The sequence below is a fragment of the Phascolarctos cinereus genome, unplaced genomic scaffold (genome assembly GCF_003287225.1).
Source record: "Phascolarctos cinereus isolate Bilbo 61053 unplaced genomic scaffold, phaCin_HiC Scaffold_2;HRSCAF=192, whole genome shotgun sequence".
NCBI lineage: Eukaryota > Metazoa > Chordata > Mammalia > Diprotodontia > Phascolarctidae > Phascolarctos > Phascolarctos cinereus.
Window position 1 is genome coordinate 178,303,280 of NW_027555625.1, and position 26,318 is coordinate 178,329,597.

The 26,318-nt window shown below is 34.9% G+C and overlaps 1 long non-coding RNA gene across 1 annotated transcript in view; it reads left to right on the top strand.

The window, feature by feature from the left end:
* Positions 1-222: 222 nt before the first annotated feature.
* The window catches only part of LOC110207482 (uncharacterized), a 32,227-nt gene continuing 6,131 nt past the window's right edge, over positions 223-26,318 (top strand). The window contains exons 1-2 of the long non-coding RNA XR_002324179.1: positions 223-287; positions 911-972. This is a non-coding gene — a long non-coding RNA (uncharacterized LOC110207482). The remainder of the gene's footprint in view (positions 288-910; positions 973-26,318) is intronic.

Sequence of the window (26,318 nt, forward strand, 5' to 3'; positions counted from 1 at the left end):
TGACTTTCAAAATCCCTTTTGAGCTCTTCCATGGTGTAAGACCAATTCATATCTTTCTTGGAGGCTTTCGATGTAGGAGCTTTGACTTTGGTGTCTTCTGAGTGTGTCACCATAGTAACATCCTTGTCACCATAGTAACTTTCTATAGTCAGAATGTTTTTCCCCATTGTTTGCTCCTTTCCCCAGCCTATTATTTGAATTTTTAACTTTGTTAAGGTAGGGCTATGCTTCTCAGGGTGGAGGATGTGCTGTCCCAAGCGTCAGGAGCTTTGTACAGCTGTGGACTTGTAAGGTTTCAATTCTTCCAAGGTGGTATGATCCAAAGAGAGGTGTTGATTACTCTACTGGCCTGTGGTCTGTGAGTGATCAAAGCACTCTTTGCTCTGTAACTGTAAGAAGCATCCCCTTTGCACAGTGAGCACAAACTATGCTGTGCTAGTGCTCCTCCTTGATCTGGAACTACCACTCAGGGCTGCAACCTGGATTCAAGTATGGGCAAAGCAACAGAGTCCTGCCCCATTGCTATCAAAAAGACTTCTGTAATCCCCTTCTGACCAGTTGTTCTTCCCCCCATTACCATCTGTGAGCTGAATACTCCAAAAGCAGGGGCTATTGCTGCTGCCACTGCTGCCAGTGATTCTGTCACCCTGAGGCCTACTCTAGGTTTGCTAGGGCCTGATTTTTGCTGGCACAGCCTCTGCTGAATTGCATTCTTCACTCACTCTGGTGTAATAGACCTTCTATGGGGACCTTCTAAGTTGTCTTGATCTGGAAATTTCCTCACTCTTCTTTTTTTTGGTTCTGCAGCTCTAGAATTTGTGTAAAGGTATTTTTAAAGGCATTTGAATGGATTTAAGGGAGGGCTAAGGCAAGTCCCTGACTTTTCTCTGTCATCTTGGCTTTATTCCAGATATTTCCTTAAAGAGATCAAGGATGTCAAGGCCAACAATCCAGAATTTTGAGGTGCCCCAGGTACGTGACATAGATATACCTCATATTGTACCTTCCGTACAGTTTTATGAAATTTGTGCCTGTTCTGTTCAACACTTAAGGATGCTGTGTACATTTCTGGGAGAGTTTATCCTAAATTGATGAGTGGACTTTGCTTTTTAAAATTATTTCCTTTTCTTCCTTTTATTGAGATAATGTTATGATAATTCTTTTGATTACTTTCACATATAGTAAATATTTCATGTTTTAGAGATAATGGTTTCATTGTGACTAATTTTAGATAAATGAGAAGCACAAAAATGATGACTCACAGTGGTTAAAAGTAGTAGTCCATTTCTCTTGCCTGGGTTATCCATATGACCCCTAAAATTGAGCAGTAATAGTGTATTGGTGGTGGTAGCCTGCCATCCACTCTGGGATACCCCCTAGACTAAAGAGCATGAATAAAAGTTGGGGGGAGTGAACATTATGTGTCTGAGATAAGTGGATTGTTAGGTGAGCTATATAGCTTATTTATGCTATGAAAATATGTTCTAGATTTATTTAACCTGCCTATGCTTAAATGAATTTGAAGTGGCTTACAAAATTATACTTTACTGCAAATAATTCAGTGAGAAACCAAAACCATGCGAGAGCACATTCTAAATGAAACAGATAGAATGGGTATGATTAGGCACCATAGAGGAGCAAGTGACTCAATTGGACATTGACTAGTTCTAAATTTCCTGGCAACCAATGTTAAAATGGTAAAATATGTGTTACATTGTTTCAATTTTCTGAAGCAAAACAAAGAAGTCCCAAAATAATTAGTTGATTTGTTATTTAGCTGTTACTGCCTCTCTTTTGTCCAACCTAAAAATGACAAACCATCATTAAAGTCCTCCTTTGATGCCTTCTTCATAGTGATATGGAAGTGTTTCTGGGTTCTTAAAGGTCACTACATTTGGCCAGTTCCACTGAACTGGAAAGTTTTAAAGTATTGGCCTTGTGCAGTATTGTGTTTGCTGTTTGAGGAGCAGACTAATTCTTTCAGATGATAAATTTGTATTTTGGCCACAATAACTCATGCAGACTATTAAAATATTTGGTGGTTGTCTTCATCATTAGTGGGGGAACACTGACATATATGAAATTCTGGATCTTTGAAGTCTTAAGGTAAAATAGGGAGCATCTTCAGGCTTCCTTAGAGTTGCGATTTGCTTTCATCTTATACAGATCAAGCCCTTTTAGTCATTCTTTGACTGTGCTATCTTCAAGGATGGGAAAGGTTATTTTGTGATTGGCAATGATATCAGCGCCTGGACTGTTTTTTGAGGTCAAAGCTAGAGGATTAAGTTTATTATTCAATTCATGTTCAGGCAGGTATTTTCATTCATTCCTTTAATAAACACTTATTGAAAGCCTTCTAAATGCCAGGTGGTATGCAAAGTAATGGGACTACAATGGGAAAAAATGCAGTCCTTTCTCTTAAGGAACTTACATTCTATTGGAGGAAACAATATAATGTAATTTTAGTGAGGAGACTGAGGAGAACAACCAACAGCTAGAGGAATACATGATAGGCTTGTGTCCTATAGTTCATAGTAGTTGAACCAAGCATTGAAAAAAGTTAGGAATTCTATGAAGTAGAGATGAATAAGTCTTGCATTCCAGTCCAGGGGTCCAGCCCTTGAAAAGGCAAATAAATGTACAATGGAGTGTTTTGTACAGAGGATAGCAAATATGCAAATTTTACTGTAAAATAGAGTATGTAAATAGAGTAATTTGCAAAAGTCTGAAATGTAAGTTGGATCAAGATGGATAAAAACTTTAAAATCCAATCAGAGGAATTTGCATTTTGTTGTGGAGGCAACATCAAGACTCTTGAGCTTCCTGAGCAAGCAAATGACATATTGATATGTATAGTGCTATATATGAATGACTAGGCACAAAGTAAAATTATTAAATTTGTTTTTTAATTAACTTATTTTGATTTATCAACAATCACTTTCATATGCTATTGAGTTTAAATTTTTTCTCCCACTTTCTCCCCACCACCCTCCACAAGATGGTGCACAATCTGATGTAGGTTATATGTATATGCATTCCTATTAAACATATTTTCACATTAGTGATATTGTAAGTAAGAATTGGAACCAATATAATGAAGTATTAGCAAGAGGAAACAAAACACAACCTAAGAAAAAAATAGTAATTAATACGCATTGATCTGCATTCAAACTCCATAGTTCTTTCTTTGGATGTGGATAGCATTTCCATCATGACACATTTGGAGGTGTATTAGGTCCTTGCATTGCTGAGAAGAGCTAGGTCTATCAAATTTAGTCATCGCACAATGAGGCTGTTATTGTGTACAATGTTCTCCTGATTCTGCTCACTTCACTCAGCATCAGACCATACAAGCCTTTCCAGGTTTTTCCAAAGTCAACCTATTCATCATTTCTTATAGTGCAATAGTATTCTATCACATTCATACACCACAATTTGTTCAGCCATTCCCCAGTTGATGGGCATCCTCTCAATTTCCAATTCTTTACCACCACAAAAAGAGCTGCTATAATTATTTTTGTACATTTAGGTCCTTTTCCCATTTGTATGAACTCTCTGAGACATAGCCCTAGAAATGCTATTGCTGGGTCCAAGGTATGCACATTTTTGTAGCCCTTTGGGCATAGTTCCAAATTGCTCTCCAAAATGGTGGGATCATTTTGCAACTCCACCAACAATGCATTAGTGTTCCAATTCTCCAACATCTCCACATTTATCATTTTCTTTTTTTGTCATGTTGGCCAATCTGATAGGTATGATGTGGTACCTCATAGTTGTTTTGATTTGCCTTTCTCTAATCAATAGTGATTTAGAGCATTTTTTTCGTATGGCTATAGATGGCTTCAATTCCTTCATATGAGAACTGCTGGTTCATATCCTTTGACCATTTATCAATTGGGTTGTATTCTTATAAATTTGACTTAGTTTCTCTATATTTTAGAAATGAGGCCCTTATCAGAGAGACTGGTTGTAAAAAATTCTTTCCCAATTTTCTACTTTCCTTCTAATCTTGGTTGCACTGGCTTTGTTTGTGCAAAAACTTTTCAATTTAATGTAATCAAAGTTATGCATTTTGCTTTTTGTAATGTTCTCCATCTCTTATTTGGTAATGAATTCTTCTGTTCTCCACAAATCTAATATGTAAACTATTCCTTCCTCTCCCAGTTTGCTTACAGTATCAGCCTTTATATCTAAATCACGAACCCATTTTGACTTTATTTTGGTATATGGTGTGAGATTTTGATATATGCCTAGTTTCTGCCATACTCTTTTCCTGTTTTCCCAGCAGTTTTTGTCAAAGAGTGAGTTCTTATCCCAGAAGCTGGGGTCTTTGGGTTTACCCAATAATAGATTACTATAGTCATTGACTACTTTGTCTCGCATACTTAACCTATTCCACTGATCTACCACTCTATTTCTTAGCCAGTACCAAGCAGTTTTGATGATTGCTACTTTATAATACAGTTTAAGATCTGGAAAGGCTAGGCCACCTTCCCCTGCATTTCTTTTCATTAGTTCCTTGATATTCTGGACCATTTGTTCTTCCAAATGAATCTTGTTATTATTTTTTCTAACTCTATAACAAAATTTTTTGGTAGTTTGATTGGTATGGCACTGAATAAGTAAATTAGCTTAGGTAGAATTGTCATTTTTATTATATTAGCTCGGCCTACCCATGAGCAATTGATGTTTTTCCAGTTATTTACATCTGATTTTACTTGTGTGAAAAGTGTTTGTAATTGTATTCATATAGTTCCTGAGTTTGTTTTGGCAGGTATACTACTAAATATTTCATAATGTCTGCAGTTACTTTAAATGGAATTTATCTTTCTATCTTTTGATTTTGGACTTTGTTGGTAATATATAGAAATTCCAATGATTTATGTGGGTTTATTTTATAGCCTGTAACTTTGGTAAAGTTGTTTATTATTTCATGTAGTTTTTTACTTGATTCTCTAGGATTCTGTATGTATTTCATCATGTCATCTGCAAAGAATGATAGCTTTGTTTCTTCTTTGCTTATTTTAATACCTTCAATTTCTTTTTCTTCTCTTATTGCTAAAGTTAACATTTCCAACATAATATTGAACAGTAGTGGTGATAATGGACATCCTTGTTTCACCCTCAATACTATTGGGAATGCTTCTAGCTTGTCCCCATTACATACAATGCTTGCTTAAAGTTTTAGGTGGATGCTATTTATTATTTTAAGGAAGACTCCATTTATTCCTATGCTCTCTAGTGTTTTTAATAGGAATGGGTGCTGTATTTTGTCATAAGCTTTTTCCACATCTATTGAGATGATCGTGTGGTTTCTGTTAGTTTTGGTGTTGATATGATCAATTATGTTGATAGTTTTCCCAATATTGAACTAGCCCTGCATTCCTGGCATAAATCCTACCTCGTGATAATGTATTATTCTTGTCATAATTTCCCGTGATCTATTTGATAATATTTTATTTAATATTTTTGCATATATATTCATTAGAGAAATTGGTCTATAATTTTCTTTCTCTGTTTTGAATCTTCCGGGTTTATGTATCAGCACCATATTTGTATCATAAAAAGAAATTTGGAAGATTCCTTTACATATTTTCCCCAACACTCTATATATTGTAGGAATCAATTGCTCTTTAAATGTTTTATAGAATTCGCTTGTAAATCCATCTGGACCTAGAGCTTTTTTCCTAGGGAGTTCATCAATGATTTGTTCAATTTCTTTTTCTGAGATAGGGTTATTTAAATATTTTAGTTCCTTTTCTGTTAATATGGGCAACTTATATTTTTGTAAATATTTATCCATTTCATTAAGATTGCCAAATTTGTTGGCACACAGTTGGGCAAAATAGTTCCTAATTTTTGTTTTAATTTCCTCTTCCTTGGTGGTGTTTTCACCCTTTTCATTCTTGATACTAGTAATTTGGTTTTCTTCTTTCTCTTTTTTTAATCAAATGAAGCAAAGTTTTACCTATTTCATTATTTTTTCATAAAGCCAGCTCTTAGTTTTATTCATTAGTTCAATAGTTTTCTTAATTTCAATTTTCTTAATTTTTCCTTTGGTTTTCCATATTTCTAATTTGGTGTTTAATTGAGGATTTTTAGATTGTTCTCTTTCTAGTTCTTTTAGTTGTATGACCAATTCACTAATCTCCCTTTTTTCTGTTTTGTTTACATAAGCATTTAGAGATATAAAATTTCCCCTGAGAACTGCTTTCACTGCATCCCATTAAGTTTTGGTATGTTGTCTCATTATTGCCATTCTCTTGAATCAAGTTATTGATGATTTCTATGATTTGTTGTTTGACCCAATCATTTTTTAGGATTAGATTACTTAGTTTCCAATTAATTTTAGTCTATCTTTCCATGGTCCTTTATTATGTATAATTTTTATTGCATCACAATCTGAAAAGGATGCATTCAATATTTCTGCCTTTCTGCATTGGATTGTGAGGTTTTTATGCCCTAATATATGGTCAATTTTTTGTAAAAATGCCACTTGTCACTGAGAAAAAAGTATATTTCTTTCTATCCCCATTCAGTTTTCTCCAGAGTTCTATCATACCTAACTTTTCTGATATTCTGTTCACCTCCTTAACTTCTTTCTTGTTTATTTTGTGGTTAGATTCATCTAGTTCAGAGATGGGGAGGTTGAGGTCCCCCACTAGTATAATTTTGCTGTCTGTTTCTTCCTATAACTCCTTGAACTTCTCCTCTAAGAAGTTGGATGCTATACCATGTGGTGCATATATGTTTAGTACTGATATTACTTCATTGTCTATGGTGCCTTTTAGCAGGATGTAGTTTCCTTCCTTATCTCTTTTGATAAGATCTATTTTTGCTTTTGCTTTGTCTGAGATCAGGATTGCTACCCCTGCTTTTTTTTTTTTTACTTCAACTGAAGCATAATATATTCTGCTCCAGCCTTTTACCTCTACCCTGTGTGTGTCACTCTTCTTCAAATGTGTTTCCTGTAAACAACATATTGTAGGATTATGGTTTTTAATCCATTCTGCTATCTACTTCCATTTTATGGGAGAGTTCATCCCATTCACATTCACAGTTATGATTACTATATTTGTCTTTTTCTCCACCCCCCATTATGCTTTTCTTTCTCCTTTCTCCTTTTCCTTCCTCACTAGTGTTTTACTTTTGATCACACCCTCCCTCAGTCCTGCCTCCCTTCTATTAGCACCTTCCTTTTTCTTCCCCTTTACCCTTACTGCTTCTTCCCTCCCTTCTATTTCCCCTCCCTTTTCTTTTCCCATTTCACTTCTACTGTCTATAGGGCAAGTTAGATTTCTATACCTAACTTATGTTATTCCCTTCTTAAGCCAAATCTGATGAGAGTAAGGTTCAAACAATGTTCATCTCCCTCCCTTTTTTTCCCTCTGCTGCAATAGGTTTTTTTTGTCTTCTCCTGTCATGTAATTTACCCTTGTCTGCCTCCTCCTTTACTTTTCTCTCAGTACATTTTCTTAGATCAGATTAATACACTTACTTGGATCCGTTTAACCCACTTGATTAGATTTTTTTTTTTATCATTACATCAAAGTCAACTTATATCCACCCCCTTTATGTATACTCCTTTAACATTGTATTATAACAATACAGTTCTCAAGAGTTACAAGTGACATCTTCCCTTGTAGGGATGTAAACAGTTTCCCCTTATTAACAACATATTGTATCTTTCTGTTCCATTTACATTTTTATGTCTTTCGAGTCTTATATTTGAAGATCAAATTATCTGTCGAACTCTGGTCTTTTTATCATGAAGGTTTGGAAGCCCCCAATTTCATTTTATATCCATCTTCTCCCCTGAAAGATCATGCTCATTTTCACTCTGTAGTTGATCCTTGGTTGTAATCCACGCTCCTTTGCCTTATGGAATATCCTGTTCCATGCATAATGGTCTTTTAATGTAGAAGGTACAAGGTCTTTTGTAATCCTGACTGTGGTTCCATGATATTTAAATTGTTTCTTCCTGGATGTTTGCAGTATTTTCTCTTTGACCTGGTAATTTTGGAATTTGGCTACTATATTCCTTAGGATCTCTGAAAGGAGGTGATTGGTGGATTCTATCTATGGCTATTTTACCCTCTGGTTCTAGAACCTGAGGGCAGTTTTCTTTTATGATTTCTTGAAAGATAACGTCCAGACTCTTGTTTTCATCATGATTTTCAGGTAAACCAATAATTTTTGGATTGTTTCTCCTGCATCGATTTTACAGGTCAATTGTTTTAACAATGAGGTATTTCATGTTTTCATCTATTTTTTTTTATTTTTTTTGTTTCTGTTTGACTGATTTTTGCTCTCATAGAGTCATTAGCTACCATTTTCCCCTTCTAATTTTTAACAAATTATTTTCTTCTATTAGATTTTGTACCTCCTTCCCCATTTGGCCAATTGTATTTTTTAGGGACTTGTTTTCTTCAGTGTACTTTTTTTCCAGTTGGCCCATTGTATATATTTTTAAGGATTCTTCTACCTCTCTCATTTGACTTTTAAAATTCTTCTTCAGCTCTTCTAAGAAGAATTTTTGGGCTTCAGACCAGTTCATATTCCCTTTTGGAGTTTCAGATGTGAATTTGTTGACAATGTTCTCTTCTTCAGAATTTCTCCCTTGAACTTCACTGTTCTGATAATAATGAATCTATGGCATGTTTCTTTTTACTCTGACATTTGCTTATTTCCTGGCCTTTAAAGAGATTGAGCTCTCCTTCTGGGGAGCAGAGGGTATTGACCCAAGCTTCTTGTGTTGGGAGCATTGGACCTGGACACTGTCTTTGTATGCTGGGCCCCCAATGTTGGCAGTTGGAGGCTGTGGGGTTCTGGCAGCTTACCTGGTGTTAGGGAACTCTGTGGGTAAGATTGGGTAGTCTGACCCCAGGATATTGCCTGTTTGTCCTTTCCTTTTGTTTTCTTCAGCTTCTTTTATTTTATTTTTTTATCTAATTTTTTTATTTAAATTTTTTTATTTTTTCCATATGCTTTTGAGTTGAAAATTTTTCTCCCTTTTCCTCCTCCCCACCCTCCCCAAGACAGCGCGCAATCTGATATAGGCTTTACATTTACATGCCCATTAAACATATTTTCACATTAGTGAAGTTGTAAGTGAAAATTAAAACCAATACGAGGAACCATCAGAAAGAGGAAACAAAACTCAACAGAAGGTAAAAATAAGTGAAAGTGATTCGACTTCCATAGTTCTTTCTTTGAATGTGAACAGCATTGTCCATCCCGAGGCCTCTGGAAATGTCTTAGATCCTCATAATGCTGAGAAAGGTTCAGTTTAACAATCTTAGTCACTGCATAACATGGCCGTTATTGTGTACAAAGTCTTCTTGGTTCTGCTCACTTCACTCAGCATCAGACCATATAAGTCTTCCCAGGTTTTTCTGAAGTCAGCCTGTTCATCATTTCTTATACCACAACAGTATTCCATTACATTCATATACCACAACTTACTCAGCCATTCCCCAATTGATGGGCATCCTCTCAATTTCCAATTCTTTGCCACCACAAAAAAAACTGCCATGTATATTTTTGTACATATGGGTCCTTTTTCCATTTGTTTGAATTCTTTGGGATATAGCCCTAGAAGTGCTATTGCTGGATCAAAGGGTACTCACATTTTTGTAGCCCTTTGGGCATAGTTCCAAATTGTTCTCCAAAATGGTTGGATCATTTCACAACTCCACCAACAATGTATTAATGTTCCAATTTTCCCACATCCTCTCCAACATTTATCATTTTCCTGTTTTGTCATGTTGGCCAATCTGATAGGTGTGATGTGGTACCTCAGAGTTGTTTTGATTTGCATTTCTCTAATCAATAACGATTTAGAGCATTTTTTCATATGACTATAGATGGCTTTAATTTCTTCATCTGAGAACTGTCTGTTCATATCCTTTGGCCATTTATCAATTGGGAATGGCTTGTGTTCTTATAAATTTGTCTTAATTCTCTCTATATTTTAGAAATGAGACCTTTATCAGAAAGACTGATTGTAAAAATTCTTTCCCAATTTTCTACCTTCCTTCTAATCTTAGTTGCATTGGCTTTGTTTGTGCAAAACCTTTTCAATTTAATATAATCAAAATTATCCATTTTCATCAGCTTCTTTTAGATGGATATTGCAGCATGTTTATCTGCCTGGGGCCCCTTGGAGTACTTCACAGATTTTTGCTGAGGCACTGGGAGACTGCTATAGAATGCTGAAGCACCTGGTGGTTTTCTGAGCTGGTTTCCACCGGTTCCCCAGCCCTCATTATGGCACTTGGAGGTCCAGATGTTGGTGTTTGTTTGCTCCACCACCTGAATTTCAAGATCTCCTCCCGGTTTGCTAAAGTGGGACTTTCTGCTAGCTTACTGGGACGCCTCCCATTCTGTACTGCTCCCCTTCCCCCAGGGCAAAATGGGACTTTCCCATTGATGCCTCAAGCTACCTGGGCTAGGGGACTGCTGCTCCCCACCTTTCTTCTCATTCAGCTGTTCCAGAGTTTTTCCTGGGTTGATATTTTCTGGACTTTCAGAGGTTGATATGGGAGGGTGAGAGCAACTTACTCTTTACTCCACCACCTTGGCTCCTGGAAGCAGAAGTCTAAATTTGTTGATAAACAATAAACCCTATAACTTTTTACATCTTCAAAAACTGTTTAATATATAATGTCTTCCTCTTTCTGTAGCCACTTGTATTACATAATTTGGAATTGAGTTAATAAGATTTTGAAGCATAAACATAATTCTTCATTTTGAAACTCCAAATTGCATTGGATATGAAATGTATCTTTGACAAAGTCCATTTTTCTAAATTCTAGCCTTGATTGTAGCCTATAGGTTTTCAATTATTTCAATAATTAAATCAGATGAAACCGAAAATATGTTTATCTCCATCTCTTAGATATGTTTCTTAATATTTCTCAATGTCTGATTGTGGAAAATTATATTTCAACCTTCTATCTTCATTTTGGAATTTCTATAATTCAAAATAATTCTGTTTCTCAAAATACCAGGTTTTTTTTTTTAAATCAGATTTCATTATTGCTTCAGTGAACTTGAGACTTCAAGGTCCACTGGATCTATAAGATACTCAAAACTTTTTTTTTTGTGGAGAAGAGATGTTTCATACTCTGATGACAATCTTAAAGGCTTTTCTAGACTTCATTTGACAATTATTTTAATACAACATTGAATCTAAAGGTTTTTTTCATCAGGAAAAATTATTTTTTCCAGTCTTGAATATTTAGCCCATATGTTCTTGTCCATAGCAAATGTTTATTTTTCCTTATAACCAAAATTAGTAGTGCTCTCTCTCTCTCTTTCTCTCTCTCTCTCTCTCTCTCTCTCTCTCTCTCTCTCTCTCTCTCTCTCTCTCTCTCTCTCATTATTTTTTAAAGAAAGAGGCTAAGTGACTTTTCTAGCATCACACATCAATATAGTATCCACAGGCTTTTAATTCAAGTATTCCAGACTGCAGCTCTAGCATTTGATTCACTTCACCCCCTGGCTGCCTCTATATTTAATGTGAGATGGTGGTAGAATCTCTCAACAAAATGACTTTACTCCTTAATCCCTGATGTTTCTAGTCTTTTTTTAAGGTCACTGCTGTGGGTTTCTGACCACTTCAGAAATTTTTCTGGGTGCCATACAATCTTGCTGCCTTTGGATACAGAAATTTTCAGCTACACATGCCTCTGGTAGTGCTGGGATGCTAAATTTGTATTTTGCAGAATCCATGCAAAATCTTTTTTTTTGGTAATCCCTCTTGGATAACTTGTTATAGAATCCTGAGGATAAACGAAGTTACTGTAATTTATCACTAGATTTCTTCAACATTATTTGGTCTAGTACATTTTTGTTTACTTTTTTGCAGGAGTGGTAGTGTGGGAGCTGAGCTTCCTGCTCCCATCTAGAATGTCATTTTGGTTGGTAGCATACAGCTATGTCTTACAATAACTATGTAGTACTTTAAAAATAATTTATTCATGTTCATGCATCATTAATGTAAGATCATAAAATCATAGATGTAGAGTTGGAAAAGATCTTAAAGGCCATCTCATATAAAACCATTATTTGGTAGATGAAGAAACTGTGTCCCTGAGAGGATAAGTGATCTACTAAAGGTCACAAATGTAGTAGGTTGATAGAGGCAGGATTTGATAGCCTTTCTGACTTCAGTTAGTCTCCTTCCATTCCACTATGCTGACTCTATGCAAACTATACTTTATTATCCTACATGACTGACAAAATAGCTGTCAGATAGTAGGTAATTAATTAATGCATATTGAATTGAATAGGATTTTATGATACATAAGCATACATAAGCTATATGGCCTGGCTCAAATAATTTACCCTCTGTGCATTTTACTATCTTCATAATTGAAATGAGGGAATGACCCTTCATGATTTCTGGGATGTTTATTGCCTCTCACAGTTTCAAAATCTTTGACAATCTTCAGGGTATACACCATAGAAAGATGGCCTTAGCACTATGAATATCTGACCCAAAGTCTCTCCTGCAAACTTTTATCTGTGTGACTGAGCAAAACACTCAATTTTTTTATCATTCTAAGCAACTATCTAAGACTAGGGAATGACCTACATTGTTGCAAGGAGTTCTATCTCAGAGGTCCCTATGCCAATAAAATCATAGGTCCCATTGCTATCCCCTGTAACACCTAGAAAAGATTGAATAGATGATCTGGTCTATCAGAGAGGCAGGTCAGTGGCCATCCAAAGACTACATATATACTCCAAGCAGACACCCACCTAGGGACACACAGATTTACAGGCAAATTCAGCCTGTGATTTAAAAATAGGGAATCATCGGATTCATGGCTGATAGCCAATTCTTATTGACTATGCTAGAAAGGATATAATTAAGAGAAATTTCACCAACAAGGTGATTTTTTTGAGTGTTTTAGAAGTACAAAGATAATAACAGCCTGACTGATAGGCAGACTTCATATGACCATATTCTTTGTAGGAATAAAAGGAAACAAAAGGAGACAGACTTTCGATTGATAAAATGTAAGAGAGAAATTAATAGAATTTCAGAATTGAAAAGAACCATAGAAACTATCATGCCCAAAGTACTCATTTCATGGCTAAGGAAGGTGAGGCTTTGAAAAGAGGTAATGACTTATGTGATGTCATAAAAAAACCAAAAGGCAATATGTAACTAAAAATCATGTCTTCCATCTACCAATCAAAGTGTCTCGTGGGATAGACTAAATGAGAAACTAGGAAAAGAGGGACTGAAGAAAGGGGAAAAATTCAAAGGTTAGTGAAAGGAGTAAATGGCATAATGAGAGACTTTTGAAAACTGAATCACAAAGAAGCTAAGAAAGTCAGAGAAGAAATAAGTTTCCCTTGAGATAAAATAAAATCACTTACTTTTAATTTCCAATGTAATATGAACATAGCTACATTTAAAAGTTAAGTAGATTGTTGCTGGTCTATTAAGAGTTGCAAGTTAGAAGACAAAGAGCAAAGAATGAGTCTAAAGAGAAATAATGGGGGAAAAAAGTAATGAATAAAGAGGTTTTACAAGGAAAGAAGTTGCCTTGGAATGTTTTGGGACCACAACAATCCTGAAAACTCTGATGTCCTCAGAATTAGGACACAATCCAAGACCATTTTTTTTAAAGTAAAGATTTGTGTTGACTTGAAGAAGTTACTGTTAACTCTTCTAGGCTTTTCTTGGCTCTTCCATTCAAGGCCCCTAAAAATTTACTACAATTGACATGCCCAGCCTTTTCTTTCCCTGTCATACATTCTTCCAACTAGCAAAATTGAACCAATCTCCTTCCCCTCTTCTTACCTTGTCATTTCCCATCTCCATGACTTTGCTCACATTATCACTCAGATCTTCTGCCTCAGTACAAAAATATCTCTCTTCTTTCAAAAACTAACCTAGAATACATGTCATCATAAATCCTTCCCACACTGGGCTCAGATGTTGGAATGTTCTTTCCCTCCCTAAATTTCTCATGATACATTTCTTTCTTCTTTCCTTTGCAAAGTTTACTTTATATAATAGATATTTATGTGCATTTCACGGTCTCCCCATGGTACTATAAGCTCCTTGATAAATAGAACTACATTAGTTTCTATTATATCACCAGTGCTGACATTAAAAAAAAAAACTGAATATAATACTCGCTTTAAAAATGTGTATTGAGCTGAAAGATCTTCCTTTGCACCCTCCTAGTTTTAGAGAAAAGAACAAAAGCATTTAACTCATGAACTGTGGTGTGTAGAATAGGTTAATAATTCTATGTATGAGGGAGTAGATAGCTTAGGGGTTATGCAATGAATCATGTCTTTCAATTCTGTGCTGCAGATTTAAACTTTTTCAGGAGGGAAATAATTCAGTATATGAGATAGAGAAGGAGAATATAGATTATATCATTTAGCTTGGTGGGAAAAGGTACAGTCTGTAGGGAAAGGGCATAACATTTGATTAGTCAAGAGGTCAAGAAATAGCAACATCTTTGGTGCCCCTGGTGTGAAATATTAATTTTGTTCAGGCATAGAGTCAGAATGTTTAAAGACTTTTTTTCTGGTTCCAAGTCATGACTGCTATTGTTTGTGGAAGCCATGTGGTAGAGGGGAATAGGTGCTGTTTGCTCTCTTGTTGCTTCTTGCCTAGTGAATATGGAAGGTTAACTTCCAGTTCATTACTTGGACTTGGTAGGTTGCTTTTAAAGTTTAAAGTACATGTGAGTTAGCAATTAAATTAGCATGAATTATGTTAAATTTTCCTTTGTTGTTACAGTAACAGTGGTATTGGCAGTGTTAATAGTAGTAACACAATCATTAAATTTGTTTTTGTTGTTCAGTTGCTTCAGTCATGTCTGACTTATTGTGACAACATTTGGGATTTTCTTGGCTAAGACACTAGAATGGCTTGCCATTTCTTTCTTCAGCTCATTTTACAGATGAGGAACTAAGGCAAAGAGGGTTAAGTGACTTACCAGAGTCATACAGTAAGTGTTTGAGGTCAGATTTGAACTTAGGAAGATGAATATTCCTAACTCCGGGCCCTACATTCTGTCTACTGTACCACCTAGCTCCCTCTACTATCAATAATATTGCTATTGTTTATGATAACATGTAATATTGATTCATAAATGTTTAAAAATAGATATCTTTTTTTGTTTTTTGTTAAGAATAGATATATCTATGCTTAATATTTATAATCTCCATGCTATGTGTAATGAAAAGTTTTTAATCTATGGGATATCTAGCAGAAGAAAACAAAATAATGAGGAAACAAGATAGAATTAATATCATCCCCTTCATTTTGTTTGGTGCTCTTGTTCTGATATAGCTTTCAGTGGGCTATGGGATGAATTTACATCCTATCACTTTTTTCAAGTTTTTTCCTTATTTAATGTTTTTTAAATTAACAAAAATCATCACTTCTTCTCCTCTCCCCAATGAAAAAGAAAGACATAGCACTTGTAACAAATATGCATATTCAAGCAAAACAAATTCCCTTAAAGACTATATTAAAAATAGTAAGTGCAACTTGCTAAAAATGGATGCAATCTATAACCTGAATTCATCTCCTCTCTGTCAGGAGCTGAGTAGCACATTCACACTGGGTCCCCTGGAATCATGGTTTGTTATTATATTTACCATGGTTTTTAAGTTTTAAGTCTTTCATTGTTGTTTAAATCAGTTTGCTCTATCTTTTGGAAATAAGATATTTATCAGATAAGTTTGTTACAAATAATTTTCCCCAGGTACTAGATTCCCTTTTGAATTTTAACTAAGTTGGTTTTATTTGTTTTTAATTTTATATTGTCAAAAGTGTCTATTTCATTCTCTGCAATCATTTCTACCCTTTGTGGAAACTTTATTCATAGATCTGAAAGGTACTTTCTCCTTAACTCTCTTAATTTGTTTATGATGTCGTCTTTTATGGCAAAGCCGTATATTAATTTGGAACTTATCTTTGTATATAGTGTGAGATAACAATTTCTGCTAGACTGATGCCTAGTTAGTGTTCCAACCTATTTTTAATTGACTCTCTGGGGTTCTCTAAAAAATCTTCATAACATCAGCAAAATGTAATGTTTTGGTTTCTTCTTTGCCCGTACTTATTTTTTCCACTCTGTTTTTCCTGTCACAGTGCTAAAGTTTGCATTTCTTTTATTTTGTTAACAAAAAACATTTTATTCATTTTATTATTTCCTGATTAGATTAATTTTTAACATTTATTTTTAAGAATTTTGAGTTCTAAACTATTTTCTTACATTGCTCCCTTTCCCCACCCCTTCAGAAGACAAGCAATATGATATAGATTATATACATGGAGTTATGTGAGAAAACAAAACAAGGAAATTAAAGTGAAAAATCTGCACTCAGTTCATCAATTCTCTCTCTGGAGAGAAATATTATTTTTCATCATAGGTCCTTTGGAAATGTCTTATATTATTATCTTTACCAGAGTAAATAAATCTTTTATGGTTGATCATGCTTACAATCTTATTGGTTTTCTGTGTAATAATTCTGGTTCTGCGCACTTTACTTCGCAACAATTCATATAAAACTTTGCAGATTTTTCTGAAACCTATTCTGCCAATCATTTCTTATAGTGCAATGGTATTCCATCACAATCATATGTCACAACCTCTTCACCCATTCCGCAATTGTTGGCATCTTTTCAATTTCCACTTCTGTGTTCATATGCAATATTTTGCACCAATGAACTCTTTGGGTACCTCTTCATGTTCCACTTTAGTATTGTATTTGAAAGTAAAATTTTCTATTCAGCTCTGGTCTTTTCATCAAGAATGCTTGAAAGTCCTCTATTTCACTGACTGACCATTTTTTCCCCTGAAGGATTATACTCAGTTTTGCTGGGTAGATGATTCTTGGTTGTAATCCTATCTCCTTTCCCCTCTGGAATATCATATTCCATGCCCCGCAGTCCCTTAACTTAAAAGCTGCTAAATCTTGTGTTATCCTGATTGTGTTTCCACAATACTTGAACTACTTCTTTTTGGCTGCTTGCAATATTTTCTCCTTGAGCTGGGAACTTTGAAATTTGGACACAATATTCCTAGGAGTTTTCCTTTGGCGATCTCTTTCAGGAGGAGATCTGTGGATTCTTTCAATTTCTGTTTTGCCTTCTTGTTCTAAAATATCAGGGCCATTTTCCTGGATAATTTCTTGAAAGATAATGTCTAGGCTCTTTTTTTGATCATGGCTTTTAGATAGTTCAATAATTTTAAAATTATCTCTCCTGGACCCACTTTCCTGGTCAGTTGTTTTTCCAATGAGATATTTCACATTGTTTTCTAATTTTTCATTCTTTCGGATTTGTTTTACAGTGTCTTGATTTCTCATAAAGTCTACATAAACTACATAAAGTGGCATTCTTTCCTGATCTTGTTGGAAATGCCTTAAGTTTATCACCATTTTATATAATGCTAACTCCTCTTCTTAGGCAGATGCTACCTAAGTTTAAAAAAATGCATTTATTCCTGTTAAGTAGTGGGTTTTATACAGAAATGAGTATAGTATCTTGTTAAAAAAATTTCTTTCTGCAACTACTAATATACTTATTTGATATTTGCAGTTTTTCTTTTTATTGTGGTTTGTTGTGTTGTTTTTCTAATATTGAACCAATTTTTTTATTTCTGATATAAATCCAAACTGATCATGATAAATAATATTTGTGGTTTGGTGCTACAGTCTCCTTGCAAATATTTTATTTAATTTTATTACATCAATATTCATTAGTAATGCTGGTCTATAGTATTCATTCTTTATTTTGACTCTGTATGGTGCAGTTATTTGTTTCATAAAAAGAATTTGATAATATTACTTCTTCTTTATTATTTCCCCCACAAATAGGTTATGTAATATTAGAATGAATCATTCCTTAATTATTTGATATCATTTACTTATAAGCCAATCTGGCCATGTTTTTCCTCTTTTGAGAACCAATTATGGATTATACAATTTTATTTTTCTGAGATTTGGTTATTTAAGTCCTGTATTTCTTATTCTACTAATCTGGACATTTAAAATATCTATATATCTATATATGTAGATATATAGATGTATATAGATATAGATATGTCTATATCTATATATCTATATATGTAGATATATAGATATAGATATGTCTATATCTCTATATATATTAGATTGTCAGTTCTTTTTCAGCTTTAATTTAGTATTTTATATTTCCCCATTTTCATATAAAAACCAGGCTTAGAGAGGTGAAATGATTTACATATTCACACACATGGTATAATGTAATTATTTGTGTATGTATGTGTGTCTCACTGTTCAGAAGTGTCTGAGATGAGATTTGAAATGGAATCTTCCTGACTCCAAGTCCCGAGCAATACCTGATATATGGTAGTTTTGACCCTCTTTGTATAGAGCAAAGCCTTCCTGAGCACTTCCCCAAATCATACACACACACACACACACACACACACACACACACACACACACACACACACGCACACACATGTAGTCTATTTTCACTTTGCCCGTACTTTCTAAAAGATTTGGGACATTTTTGGTTGTTATTTCTTGAAATATTATGTGTAGGTTCATTTTTGTTCATGAATTTTAGTGAGTCAAAGTAATATTTCCTTTATCAGTTTTCAAGATATTTTTCACATGAGATAATTTATTTTTTTCTTCTTTCTAAGTCAGTGGATTTGCTTTTTATTATTTCTTGTCTCATGTTATGATTAACTTCTTTTTTTGGTCCTTTCCAATTTTAAATGGGTATGTTATTTGGGTACATTTTTTATTTCTTGTATGAAGCTGTTAACTCTCTAACACTCATTCATAACTATTATTCATTTCCAATTTTTCCTGTTTCCTTCTTTTATAAAATTATTTTAAAATATTTTCTTCTTCTTTTCCTTTTCATAAAATTCTTTCATTTTCAGTAATTCTGTTTGAATTTTGCTCAATCTCTGTTTTATTTTTTGAGGCTTTATCTGTAGATATTTTGGAAACATTCTCTTCTAAGTTTGCATAAGATTTGTCCCTATCACTATAATACTAGATCTTTATGGTGACATTCTTTTTACTTTGCTCATCCTTCATCTTTAACTTCTGACTTCAGTCTTTGCCTTAGGGCCTGATTCTGCATACTTTTGGAAGAAATATCTGGGCCGTGCCTTTTGTTTTGTTTTGCTTTGTTGTTGTTGTTTGTGTGTGTGTGTGTGTGTGTGTGTGTGTGTGTGTGTGTGCACACGTGTGTGTGTATTGATTGTATATGTATCTATTTGTATCTTGTTGCAATTTCTTTGGTTATTGAGTGCTAGGAAATTTAAAGATCTAAGGGACAGCTCAGATGTGGATTGTAAAGTGTCTTTGCAACCAAAATAATCTTATCCAGGATGAAATATAATCACTGCCCTCCTAGTCTGAACACCATAAGCTGCTGACATAATTTTGGACTGAGACTATTTTTTTTTTATTTTCTCCATGGACCTCTGACCCTCAATGGAAGTCACTGTGAATATCCAGCTATCCTTAAGTATAGATCCCCTTTTCAATCTATTCTGCAGATGCAAGCTTGGGTATGACAGACAGAATTAGATGGCATCTGGTCTTCTTTAAACTGCTCTACATTCTTCTGAGTAGGAGCTGGGACATCTTCTTGCCCTAGAACATATTCAATCTCCCTAGCTCCTCCAGGCTTTATGTATCTCAGATTGGACCATGGCCAGAAGACATCTCTGTTTATTACCCTGTGCTAACCTAAAATATAAAAAAAAATGATTCACTCTATTTCTTTCTTGAATTTCCTATTAGCACTCAGTCTGTTGCATTATCTAGTTTTTTCCTGTTTTATCATTTTGGCTGGTCTCCCAATTTTTAAAATTTACTTATAAAAATAATAGTTTTATCTACCTGTTCCATGGTATATGTAATGCTAAACATACAAGAATAATAGAAAGATAGTGACTCGGTTCAGGACTCTTTCTACCTGAACTCCATTTATCTAAAAAAAATGGAAATGTTTACAATAATAATAGATAACATGGCATTGTAGATAGTCTGCTTCAGAGTCAGAAAAAAACTGGGTTCAGATCCAAATTCTGACACATCGTGACTAAAAGATCCTGAGAGAAACATTTAAGTTTGCCTGGACAACTCCCTGAGACTCCCTGAGAACTCTCTAAGAAGTTAAAACGCAGTCGCCAATTTTATTGGCAAATGAAATATTTTTATTAGGAGTTTTTTATAAAAATGAAGTCATAGGCCCAGACAGTATGAAATGTAAATGATAATACTTCATGCCTCAATGGATCTCATCATTTTGTGCGTTCCTTTTACAAGTGACAATCCCTGCCACCACCAACACACATATATGCACTCATAAGCACATTAACACCCTTGGTCTACATGATTCTTGTCTGTACTTTTCCCTACATTCCTCCTCAGAGGTTCCATTTTACATGCTGGAAGTGTTTCTCTGGTTCTTTTAAAATTTTGTGGATACAAGTGCATCTTCATTATCAACAACATCAATATCATCATCTTAATAGTTAGCATTTCTACAATAATTTAAGGGTCACAAAATACTATATGTGTGTATATAAACATATGTGCATATGTATATATGTATATGGATACGTGTGTACATGTGCATTGTGTATGTGTGTTAAATACATACACATATATGTATATGTGTGTATGTGTATATATATATGTATATGTATATATATATGTGTATATGTGTGTGTGTATATATATACATATATATATACATATATACATATATATGTATATATATATATATAAAATTTGATTGCTACAAGTAAGATAGCTACAATTATTAAATCATTTGAGGAAATGAGGCTGAGGTTAAGCTACTTGCCCAAGGTTATATAGCTAGTAAGATGAGATTTGAACTCAGAGTCTTTCCATCTCCAAATTCAGGAATCTACCCACTAGGTAACTTAATTATAACATTCAAACTGTGATTACTATCCCTAGCTCATAAGTGTCCCTAATGATATGCTCTGAATTTGTTTTTGAACATAAATGTTATGGTTAAGTGCAGAACGATTAAGCCTGCCATACATTTTTCATTGTCCTCTGGTGAGGAAAGCACCACCCATATTTATGGTTCTTCTGAGATATTGGCATCTGTGATTCAGAAGAGCTTAGCTTAATGTTGATTCAGAAATTGAAAAAAAATTAAACTTATGTTGAATGAATGTAGTACAATTATATTTTGTTGTTCTGTCATTTTTCAGTTGTGTCTGACTTCTTGGCAAAGACAGTAAAGTGGTTTGCAATTTCCTTTTCTAGCTCATTTTACAGATGAGGAAACTGAGGTTTTAAGGGCAGGTGAGAGTTATGAGGGAGGCACGTGAAGCAGATAATTGTGTAAAATGACGCTGGGGGATAACAGAAAACAGATGAATATACAGTTTACCATTGTATAACTAGGGACCACAAATAAGTGACTTGGAAGCCAAATGGAATGGATTCAGGAGTCCAATTAGTGAGTTTAGGATTACCAGTTCTAGTATTAAGTGGATCTATAATTAAATCCATACAGTGACCATGTATGCAAAGGAAATACATAAAGATGGGACGGGAGAAAGGAGAGAGAAAGAGGTAGAGGAGGGGAGAAACTGAATTGTATTAATGAGGAAAATGAGACTTAGAGAAGTTAGGTAACTTACTTCTGAATAGCTAGCAAATTCATAGCTAAATCCCACATTTTTGGCTTCTAGTGCAGTGCTTTCTCCTGTCACCTGCCCCCCCCCCCCACTCTCAGGATAGCCATTTGTAAAATGGTGATATTCAGAAACTTGTAAATCAGCCTAAGAAAACTCAAAATACATTTGTCCAGGTCATCCTAAATTCTTTCTAAATGTCATCTCAAAACCATTGCTTTCAAATCAAGATGAGAACAGGCCACTTAGAAGCATGATCTTGGTACAAAGGTTCATTATTTTTTTTGGAGGGTGGGGGGTGGGATAATGCCTTTTAAACAGGTTGTATAAAGGAAAAATCAGTCACTGTCTATCAGGGCAATATGAGGTGGGTAATGGCATGCATTCTGAATTGAATAATTCCTCTTTACATATTCCCTGAGTATATCAATAATTAATTGCAAACACCTGGCAGACTCCATCTGGCCACATCCTCTCCTTGTTGGTGATGTGAGAACCTGTTTTATGCATCCTACCATTGTGGAATCACAAGCTGATTTTTTTCTATTGAATATGTAAAGTCATGAGTACTTATAGATCAACAACAAAATCCAGGTGTTTCTCTCATATACAATTTTCATTAGCAGACTGTTTAACTGTCAGTATCCTGGTTTTCAGGCAAAGACAAATTTATTTATTGTTCCTCATTTGCTTCAGTAAACTTTTCTCTGTTTTTCCAGCAACCCTGTCATGATGAAAATGAAGAATGTGTATTTCTTTGTGGGGAAGGTAGGGGGTAGGAAAGGGTAAGGGAGGGAATGCTTTTTATTTTTTAAAGGTAGTATATTCCTCCTTAGGATTCAAAATCACTGTCAGATCACTAGGAGTGAGCAGGTTGGACCTCAGAAGAAATTTGTATATGTAGGTTTTCCTTGAGAAAATAATTGTGCCACCCTGGGGGACGGAACCTTCCCCTGCTGAATTAATGCTAATAGAACCTTTGCTAGTTAAAGGTAGATCTACTACATCAGTCACTTGATATTCCTGAGAAATTAGCAATTCAAATTTACTGTATTTCTGGAAACTAAATTCTGGATCATTTTCAGTGTTCAGCACTTTGGACTGGCCAGGCACTTAGAAACCTGAATGAGAGATTTAATTTAGATGGTATGCCATTGCTTATAATGCACTTTTGATTTCTTTTGAAGGACTTAGTGTAGGTCAGTGCATCTGACACATCATATGCTATAGGGGATTATAAAGAGCTTGTTCTAATAGACACTTTGCTGATAGGGAGAAAAAAAGAAGGAAGAAAAAAAAGAAAACACCTACTGTTTCACCGAAACTCCAATTTTTGTAGGTTTGAAAGCTAATAGTTTATCAAAAAAATTAAACCAAACAAATTCATACCTTTAAGGGCAGGATTCGAGTATTGATTGTTCCAGTAGGAGCTCTGTGATCTAGGCACTTCTTTCTGAGCTTTTGTTATCAGGATTGTAAATAGACTACATGATCTCTAAGGTCTGTTCTGCCTCCATAATTTGAGGCTTTTCAAATCTGATTTTGTGATGGTGAATTCTGTTGAAGGATGGGATTCAGGACTTTAAAAGAGAATGGCAGGAAAGTCAATTGGGGCTTTATATAAAGAAAAATGGGGCAGCCAGAAGGTGTAGTAAATAGAGTGTGGAGACTGGAGTCAGAAAAACTCATCTTCCTGAGTCCAAATCTGGCTTCAGATACCAGCTGTGTGACCCTGGGCAAGTCACTTAACCCCGTTTGGCTCAGTTCATCTCTAAAATGAGCTGTTGAAGGAAATGACAAACTGCTTCAGTATCTTTGCCAAGAAAACTCCAAATGGGGTCACAAAGAGTCAGACACAACTGAAAAGCAACTGAACAATAAGAAAGAGGAAGGTGGCTCAGTGGATAGAGTGGTGGCCCTGGAGTCGGGAATACCTGAGGTTAAATAAGGGTTCTCCTTGTTGGGCCATTATATTCTGCATTCTAATTGGAGAATTCCCCCAAACTCTGTCCTAATCACTCTTTTCTTCTTTCATTAAACCCTATTTTTGGTGATTTTGTCAGTTCCCAAACACTTAATTTTTTTTCTTTTATAATTAATTCATTTTTAATAGTATTTTATTTCTTCCAGTTACATGTAAAGACAATTTTAACATTCATTTTATATAAAATTTCAGTTTCTGAATTTTCTCCCTTCCTCCCTTCACTCTTCCCCTCCCTAAGCTAGTAAACAATTTGATATAGGTTATGATTCTTTCTTCATAACATCTATCATAAATGCCTCCTTCTCTCCTTTGCTACTGCTACCACCTTGGTAGAAACCCTTGTTACCCCATTTGGAGTATTGCAATAGCCTTCTGTTTGGTCTCCTTTTCTGAAGTCTTTGCCCAATTCTAGCCCAATCTTCACTCAGTTGTCAAATTAAATTGACAGTCTGGCTCCATTCAATAAACTCCAGTGGCTCCATATTACCTCCAAGATCAAATATAAAATGCTCTTTTTGGCTTTAAAATCCTACCTAACCTGACCTCTTCCTACCTTTCCAGTCTTCCTACTCCTTTCTTTGTGATCCAAAGACAATAGTTTCCTTCTGTCTCTCCAACAAGACACTCCATCTAGCAACTTTATGCTTTGTCACTAGCTATCTTCTATATCCAGAATTCTCCCTTTTCTCATCTCTTTCTCTTGATTTCTTGGGTTCTTTCAACTTTAGCTAAAATCTTACCTTCTACAAGAATCCTTTCTTGATCTCTTTTAATGCTTGTCCCTTCTCTCTTAGATTATCTTTATCCTGTATATATTTTGGTTTTGTTTCCATGTTGTCTTCCTCATTAGACTGTGAGATTCTTGAGGGCAGGGATTGTTTTTTGCCTTTATTTGTATCCACATCACTTAGCAAAGTACCTGACACATGGTAGGTATTTAATAAATGTATACTGACTTGACTTTTTTTTTTCAGGTTATACATGTGTCGTCATGCAAAACACTTCCATAGTAGTCAAGCTGTGGAAAAGTAACTATATTTCCTTTCATCCTATCCCACCTCTCATTTATTCTATTTTCTCTTTTGACCCTGTCCCTTCTCATAAGTGTTTGCTTCTGATTACCGCCTTTCCCAATCTGCCCTCCTCTCTATCATACCCCTGCTCTCTTGTCCTCTTTTCCCCTTATTTTCCTGTAGGGTAAGATAGCTTTCCATATCCAATCAAGTGTGTGTGTTATTCCCTCCTTAAGCCAAATCCTGTGAGAATAAGATTCACTCATTCCCTCTCACCTTCCCCCTTTTCCCCTCCACTGTAAAAGCCTTTTCTTGTCTGTTTCATGTGAGATAATTTATCCCATTCTACCTCTCACTTTCTCCTTCTTCCAGTATAATCCTCTCTCTTCCCTTAATTTTATTCTCCAGATATCACCCCTTCATCTTCAATTCACCCTGTGCCCTCTATCTATCTATCTATCTATCTATCTATCTATCTATCTATCTATCTATCTATCTATCTATCTATTTATCTATCTAAACACATATAATTTTTTTTCCCTCCAACTACCCTAATACTGACAAAGGACTCATGAGTTACAAATACTATCTTTCCATGCAGGAATGTAAACAGTTCAACCTTAATAAATCTCTTATAATTTCTCTTTTCTGTTTACCTCTTCATGTTTCACTTGAGTCTTGTATTTGAAAGTCAAATTTTCTATTCAGCTCTTGTCTTTTCATCAAGAATGCTTGAAAGTGGACAGCTAGGTGGTGCAGTGAATAGAGCACTAGCCTTGAAGTCACTAGGACCAGAGTTCAAATCCAGCCTCAGACCAAACACTTAACACTTATTAGCTGTGTGACTCTGGGCAAGTCACTTAACCCTGATTGCCAAAAAAAAAAAAAAAGAAGGCTTGAAAGTCCCCTGTTTCACTGAATGACCATTTTTTCCCCTGAAAGATTATACTCCCTTTTTCTGGGTAGGTGATTATTGGTTGTAATCCTATCTCCTTTGCCCTTTGGAATATTATATTCTGTGCCCTGTGGTCCCTTAATGAAGAAGCTGCAAAATCTTGTGTTATCCTGATTGTGTTTCCACAATACTTGAACTGTTTCTTTCTGGCTGCTTGCAATATTTTCTCCTTGACCTGGGAACTCTGGAATTTGGCTACAATATTCCTAGGAATGTTCCTTTGGGGATCTCTTTCAGGAGGTGATAGGTAGATTCTTTCCGTTTCTATTTTTCCTTCTGGTTTTAAAATATCAGGGTAGTTTTCCTTCATAATTTCTTGAAAGATGATGTCTAGGGTCTTTTTTGATCATGGCTTTCAGATAGTCCAATAATTTTTAATTTTCTCTCCTGAATCTAAATTCCAGGTCAGTTGTTTTTCTAATGAGATGTTTCACATTATTTTCATTTTCTTTCATGCTTTTGTATTTGTTTTACAGTGTCTTGATTTCTCACAAAGTCGCTAGCTTCCAATTGCTCCTTTCTAATTTTTAAGGAAATATTTTCTTCAGTAAGCTCTTAGACTTCCTTTTCCATTTGGCGAATTTTGCTTTTTAGGGCATTCTTTTCCTCATTGGCTTTTTGGACCTCTTTTGCCATTTGGATTAAGCAATTTTTTAAAGTGTTATTTTCTCCAATATTTT